Genomic DNA, 8,017 nt, shown 5'->3' on the forward strand with positions numbered 1-8,017 from the left:
ATTAGGGTCCGGTCTCCCTTCATCCTTGGATATTATTAGGGTCCGGTACCCTCCATCCTCGGATATTATTAGGCTCCGGTACCCTACATCCTCGGATATTATTAGGGTCCGGTCACCCTTTCTTCTATTTCTCCACACAATACCTTTCTATATACATAATTGTAAGATTCATACGTACATACATCAAACCATTACCTGACAGTACATGAAATATCCGAAGATCGTTCACGTAATGACAAGAATCATTCATATATTTCACATAATACACATACGGCATACACTTATCACCAAGGATAAATGTATTAACTAATCACATAGAGTATGCACACAGCCCCGAAAACATAACAAGGAGTGGGGCTAAAAACTCACCTGAACGCGATTACGTTCACCGTTTATGGTTATTCCTTTCCTTAGTTGTGCACGACTAACTGTATAACAATTACACGTATCATTTAACTATCACTACCCATATCATATTTCTAGTTTAATTATTACCCACAACGAACGGGGTCCGGGGGCATCACCCATGGCAGCCGAGTTCTAGGGGCGGCAGCCCCTAGAGAGGTCCAAGGGGCAGAGCCCTTGGCTGGGGTTAAGCTGGAAAATTTTTTTTCGTTAACTGTCTTAACACATTTTCCATTAGGATTTCATAATAATATATCATGGGTAACCTCTTAATCCTTTAAGGTATCTTCTATAAATTAATAAAGTTCAAGGGCTATTTTGTAATTAAATCATTCCTTTTTAAGTCCAGGGACCGTTCTGTCATTTTATCAAACTTCTAGTTCGTTACTTGTAACGAACTGGAACCTCAAACGAACTGGTCCTTGTAACGAACTGGAACCTCAAACGAACTGGTCCTTATCTAGAATCAGTCCATATAACGAATCTGTCCAGGTAACGAATTGGACCTTATAATTCGTTATCGAATGGTCATAGCGAATCAGGGGGTAATTCGTTATCCATTACCATAGCGAACTGGGACACGTACTAAGGCTAGTTCGTTAAGATTTCATTAACGAATCACTTGACGAATCACCCTTAGTTCGTCAACTCCTCGTTAAATAATTAGGTTTAGGTCAGAGAATGTCAGAACATTCTCTGATATCTCTTAACCTCGTATCACTTTCCAGCGCTGTCTTTCCTGCCGTCGCCAAAAAACGCGGTTTCGCTGGAAAAACGAGTTTTGACTCGTTTTTCACCTTTTTCGCTTCATTCGATCCAGATCTGAGCTTGGGTGATCCCTAAGCTCATCTTAGGTTCGGTTTATACCCGATTCCACCCGGATCTCATGACTCAAACGGTTTAACGGTATCGGTTCGTCGTTTCATGACCATAGCTAACGGATTTAAGCTCATACAACATCATACTATCATTACCTTGGGTCGGGATCGGTTCTACTTCTATGTTTCTGCTAGAGAGAGAATTAGAGAGAGAGTGAGATTAAGTGTGTGTTTTGGTGGTGTATGGAATATGTGTGAAAAGAATGATTAAATGGGAATAAATGCTTATATAATTATGGATCATGGGCCTAAGCCCATGGTCTTTCCTTCTTTCCTTCATAACCCAAGTCCATAACCCATATCCATTTAACCCAACACTAGCCCAACTCATAATAACTCGTATTTTTATTTATTAACCGAAACTAGAAAAAGGGATGTTACACATATGATCCATGATGTCCCTGCAAATTTTCATAAGTTAAAAACAGCACGTAACAATCTAGACATAAACAACCCATAAGCGAGTGTTTGGTTGGTACCTTTGCGGTTTCTAGGTGTTTGGGCTCCTTTCTCGCCTTTCTGGATTCTGGGCTCTCGAACTAGCATATCAATTGATTATGTATCACAATACCATTCATAGAAAAGAAATCATCCAGCCTTGTAATCTAGAGTTCGATTAGGGTTTGAAATCGAGTTTTTAAACGAGCAAGATTTAAACCTCCTAATCCGTGTTTTTGATAAAAAAAAAAGTATTTGATTTTGACTTTTTTAGAATCAAAGTATGTTTTGAACCATTTTACATGGTTAGACATGGTTTTTACTAATTAAAACATAATCTTATGATTAAAACAAGCTTAAAACAATGAAAAATCAAGTTCATACCTCAACTATTGGTTGGTTTTTAGAAAGAAAAATGATGGAGCAGATGTTGAGTTGGTAAAATATCAGGTTTTGATGTTTAAAGAACCTTAAAAGGGAAGAAACCACAAGGGGGTGTGTCCCCCTACTTGCGGCCACCACTAGGGGGTCCCCTTTGGCCCATCTTTTGGCCACCATTGCCATCTTTTGCGTGCCATACATGAAATTCTGAGTCCAAAGGGTCCTAATTTAGTTCGGGTTTGGTTTTTAGTGAGAAAAATAGTTCGAGTGTGATAAATAGTGCAAAAATGAGTGTTTTTCGGCTAACTTTTGTAAATTAAGAAAAACATACCATTTGGTTGTAATAATCCAAATTATTTTTACAAGTTGCGTAAAACATCTCAAAATAAGTGTTTTATTAGTTTTTTTTGACTTGATGAATGATATAATGCTTGTTTTGGTATGATCGATCGCGCTTAATATCATAGCGTATCATTAAACGAAAATCTTTTCGTTGAAATAGTTTTGTATGTATTAGGGTCTTAATATCAGTATGTTAGTTACTATAATATTTAAATCACTGATATATAGTCACCCGATGTATACAGGTAATAATCAGTATCGTTCGTTTAATCGTTTAGTGGCTACGTAATAAGTAAGTTGTATCTCATTTTGTCACGAATGTTACATTCTCCCCCGTTTAAGAAATTTCGTCCTCGAAATTCTATGTACCAACTACTTTATTTTTAGGGTAAAGGTGTGGGCATTTCTTTTGGAATTCATTATTTCATTTCCAAGTATATTCCGGTCCTCGTTGTGAGTTCCACCTAACTTTTACCGACGAAATTTTTTCATGTCTTAACTGTTTGGTTTACCCGTCTACTATTTCTACAGGTTTCTCTGCGATGTTTAATTTATCATTTACTTGTACATATTCTAGTGTTACTATCGGCGTTACGTTAGTAAGACACTTTTTCAAATTTAAAACATGGAAAACATCTTGAATAAGACTCAGCTACAAAGGTAGTTTCAGTCGATAGGCTATGGGACCAATTTTAGCAATAAATTCATAAGGTCCAATGTATCTCGGAGATAATTTACCGGTCTTACCAAATCTTATAATGCTTTTCCAAGAGGATAATTTAAGAAACACTTTATCACCCACATCAAAGGATAACGGTTTTCTACAAATCTCTGTAGAACTCTTTTGTCGGTCTTGAGCGGCCTTTAGTTTATGTTTAATCTTATGTATTTTAACCGTTGTTTCCTGAATCATATTGGATCTTGTAACTTGAGTATCGCCAACTTCTGTCCAACAAAGTGGTGATCTACATTTCTGCCCATATAATGTTTCAAATGGTGCCGCCTGTATGCTACTATGATAACTAGTATTGTAAGAGAATTCAATTAGTGGAAGGTGTTGATCCTAACTCCCTTTAAAATCTAATACACAAGAGCGGAAAAAATCTTCTAATGTTTGAATGGTTCTTTCAGATTGGCCGTCTGGTTAAGGGTGTTAGGTTGTGCTCAGAGTTATTCGGGTTCCCAAAGTTTCTTTCATAGGTTGCCAAAAATAAGAAGTAAAGTGGCTATCTCGATCCGAAATAATTGAAAGTGTCATGTCATGTCGGGATACGATTTGATTAATGTAAATTTGTGTGAGTTTCTTGGTATTGTAGTTTTTATGAATTTGAAGACAATGTGCGGATTTGGTTAATTGGTCCACGATTACCCAAGTTGCATTATGTCCTCGGGAGGTTTTGGGAATGTGTGTTAAGAAGTCCATTATATTTTGTTCCCATTTCCGTTGGGGTATTTCATGTTGTTGCAACATTCCCTAAAGATTTTGATACTCAGCTTTAACACGAGCACAAGTCACACATTTACTTACATACGGACTATATCCTTCTTCATACCATTCCACCAATAAAATACTTTAACATCTTTATAGATCTTGTCAGTACCTGGATGAATAGAATATTTGGATTTGTGCGCTTCATCCATGATTATATCACGAAAATAATGAAGAGTCAGAATCCAGACTAGGTTTTTGAAGTAAAGTATTTCATCAGTTTTCTATTTAAAATTCTTCTTGTTCCCGTGCAAGTCTTCTTTTTCTAAGTGATCTTCTTTTAATGCTTCACCTTGGGCAACATGAACTTGCTCAGTAAGGCTACTTTGGACAATCATTTCAAGTGCTCGTACAATCCAAGATTTAATTCTATTATTTCTGCTCAAGGTATCGACTACTATATTGGCCTTGCCCAGAGGGTATCGTAATTCACAATCAAAATTTTTTAACAATTCTACCCATCTTCTTTGCCTCATGTTCAGCTCTTTTTGATCACGTATGTGTTGTAGTACTTAGTTCCAAAGGTAGTTTCAGCCGATATGCTACGAGACCAATTTTGGAAATGATTTCATAAGGTCGAATTTATCTCGGGGCTAATTGACCGGTCTTACCAAATCTTATAACGCTTTTCCAAGGGGATACTATAAGACACACTTTATTGCCCACTTCAAAATATAACGGTTTTCTACAAATATCAACATAACTTTTTTGTCGATCTCTTGCGGCTTTTAGTTTACGTTTGATCTTATGTATCTTATCAGCCATTTCTTGAATCAAATCGGATCTTGTAACTTGAGTATCAACGACTTCAGTCTAACAAATTGGTGATCTACAATTCCACCCATATAATGCTTCATATGGTGCCGCTTGTATACTACTATGATAACTATTATTGAAAGATAATTCAATGAGTGGAAGGTGTTGTTCCCAATTTTTTATAAAGTTTAATACACAAGCGCGAAGCAAATCTTCTGATGTTTGAATGGTTCTTTCGGATTGGCCGTCTGTTTAAGGGTAGTAGGCCATGCTCAGATCTATTCAGGTTCCCAAAACTTCTTGCACAATTTACCAAAAATGAGAAGTAAAGTGGCTATCTGGATCTGAAATAATTGAAAGTGGTACAACTTGTGGGGATACGACTTCATTAATGTATATTTGGGCGAGTTTCTCGGTATTGTAGTTGTTATTAGTCAGAAGGAAGTGTGCAGATTTGGTCAATCAATCAACTATTACCCAAATTGCATTATGTCCTCAGGAGGTTTTGGGATGGTGCATTACGAAATCCAATGTAATTTGTTCCCACTTCCATCAGGGTATTTCCGATTGTTGTAACATTCTTGAAGGTTTCTGATATTCATCCTTAACATGAGCACATGTCACGCATTTACTTACATATGTGGCTATATCCTTTATCATACCAGGCCACCAATAAAATTCTTTAACATCTTTATACATATTCTCAGTACCTGGATGAATAAAATATTTGGACTTGTGCACTTCATCCATTATTAATTCACGAATATTATGAAGGATTGGAATCCAGACTCGGTTTTTGAAGTAAAGTATTTCATCAGTTTTCTTTTCTAGAATTATTCTCGTTCCCGTGAAAGTCTTCTTTCTCCAAGTGATCTTCTTGTAAGGCTTCACCAGGGGCGACACGAATTTGCTCAGTTAGGTGTCACACCCTAACATTGGCCTTAGAAGTGTGACCAATAGTTGGTACATGTATTGTATATATATCAGAGTTTAAGGTTGTAAAGCAGAAGTCCTGATTAAAATATTCCAAAAGACAGGGATTAAACACCAGTTAGTTGTTACAAAAGTGTTTGAACAGGAAAACCATAATTTACAATATTTTAATATCAAAAGCGTAATCTAATCCATCAGATCGTCTAATGGCTATCCTCCATCTCCAAACACCTATTCATGATTTCCTGTATAACATTTGGCTACATGAAGAGCGATGTCTTTCTTTATTCCATTCCACCAACAGTTAGGTTTAATATATTGGTACATCTTATCACTACCGGGGTGCATCATGTATTTCGATTTATGAGCTTCATTAATTATGTTTTCACACGTCTCTCTGATTAATGGTTCCCAGATGCTCTTTCCATGTCTGAGTATACAATCATCTCCTTTGACTAAAGAATCGATTGTGCCATTACGCTTATCTTCGGAGATGTTGTTTTCTTCAATGGCTTGCTTTGAGCTTTCTTGATTTGTTCTATTAGATCTATCTGAAGTTCTAATCTTAAAGCTCTATATCTCTTGGGTTTCTCACGTTCTTTTTGGCTTAATGCGTCAGCCAACACATTGGCTTTACCTTCATGATAGATGATTTCACAATCATAATCATTTAAAGTTTCCATCCTTCTTATTTGGCGCATGTTAAGCTCTTTTGATCAAAGATGTGCTTCAAACTCTTATGATCAGTGTACACGATATATTTTACTCCGTAAAGATAGTGTCTCCATAATTTCAAAGGGAAAATTATGGCATTTAACTCTATATCGTGAGTCATATAATTCTTTTCGTGTACTTTCAATTTATGAGAAGCATAAGCTATTACTTTCTTTCTTTGCATTAGTACACAACCCAAACCTGAATGTGATGTGTCATTAAATACAACGATATCCTTCGTACCTTATAGCAAAGCCAATATAGGTGCATTAGTAAGCTTTTTCTTAAGTAAATCAAATGCTTCTTGTTGTTTGGTTCCCCACTCATATTTAACATTCTTACGAGTTAACGAAGTTAGGGGAACATCTATACATGAGAAATTTTCAATGAATCTTCTATAATATCCAGCCAAACCTAGAAAGCTTTGAACTTTGGTTGGCGATCTAGGAACCCACTTAGAGATTGCTTCAATTTTGGCCGGATCTACTTGAATTCCTTTGGAATTAACCACATGACCAAGAAATAGTACATCATGAAGCCAGAATTCACACCTAGAAAACTTAGCATACAATTTCTCGTTTCGAAGTAACTCAAGTAAGATTCTAAGATGCAATTTATGATTTTCTTGCGATTTAGAATACATGAGTATATCTTCTATGAATATGATTACAAATTTATCTAAATAGGGTTACAAATCCTATTTGTTGTTTGGCTTATATTATTTTGGTTTGTACTTTAGTTTTAGGCTTGTTTGTATTATGTTTTGGCCTTGAATGCAAAACCGAGATCTAAATGATCTCGTGGACTTTTTGGCTTATGTTGGGCTAGGGTGTAGTACCTATATATATACACATTGCATCTAGGTTTGAGGTTGTCCGTTCAAAACATTGTTGAACGAGTTATTGTGTAACAAAGTGCTTAAGCACTAGACGTAATAATATGTGTGTTTTGAAGCATTCCTCTGGTGTTCTTTGTGTGTTTAACTGTTTTACCTTGAATCATCTCGTGTTAATTTCCGCTTAACAACGAGATCGTTGATATAACATTAAAAGATCCGTTCCAAGGACTTACAATTGGTATCAGAACCTATAGACCTATTCTAGGCTCGGTTAACGTGATATCATTGATTCAAGGGATAATTTTTTGTTGATTTCTGTTTAAAGTTTTATGGAAATCGAAAAACAGTGTTCATCGTGTTCTTCGGGGGAGATTGAGGTTGTTTGGGAATATATTTGACTGGATCATTGATTTAAATTCAAATCCCTTCATTTTCGGGATTTGATTTACTTTCCAACTATAACAAGTCGAACATTTGTGTGTTTTCGGCCACTTTTGGGTGTTCTCGGTAAAGTTTTGATCTTTTCGGGCTGTCATAAAGAGTTTTCGGCAACTCTTAAGTGTTCTCGGCCAACATTCTGGTTCTCGGTGATTTTTGATAGTTCTCGGTGGTATTTGTTCGTATCCATTTACTTTCCATTCGTATTGTTCAATTAACGAATCTCCGAGCCATAAAAGTTATTAAAATAATCAAGTTTTAAACTATTCGGATGTAAACCGTAAAGAATTTATGGATATTAAAGTATATAAGGTTGTTATCTAAGTTATATATAGTTATAAAGTTCGAGGTGCAAAATGTAATTAAAGTTTAAACAACAATTTATAAACCCATTCAAAGTTCAGA

General features: G+C 35.9%; 1 pseudogene; it reads right to left on the minus strand.

The window, feature by feature from the left end:
- Positions 1-6,580: 6,580 nt before the first annotated feature.
- On the minus strand, positions 6,581-6,979 carry LOC143608104 (putative mitochondrial protein AtMg00860 pseudogene; annotated as a pseudogene).
- Between the last annotated feature and the right edge of the window lie 1,038 nt (positions 6,980-8,017).

This window comes from Bidens hawaiensis, unplaced genomic scaffold (genome assembly GCF_021521415.1).
Source record: "Bidens hawaiensis isolate Kalapana, Puna unplaced genomic scaffold, B.hawaiensis_p1.1 tig00097661_1, whole genome shotgun sequence".
Classification (NCBI taxonomy): Eukaryota; Viridiplantae; Streptophyta; class Magnoliopsida; order Asterales; family Asteraceae; genus Bidens; species Bidens hawaiensis.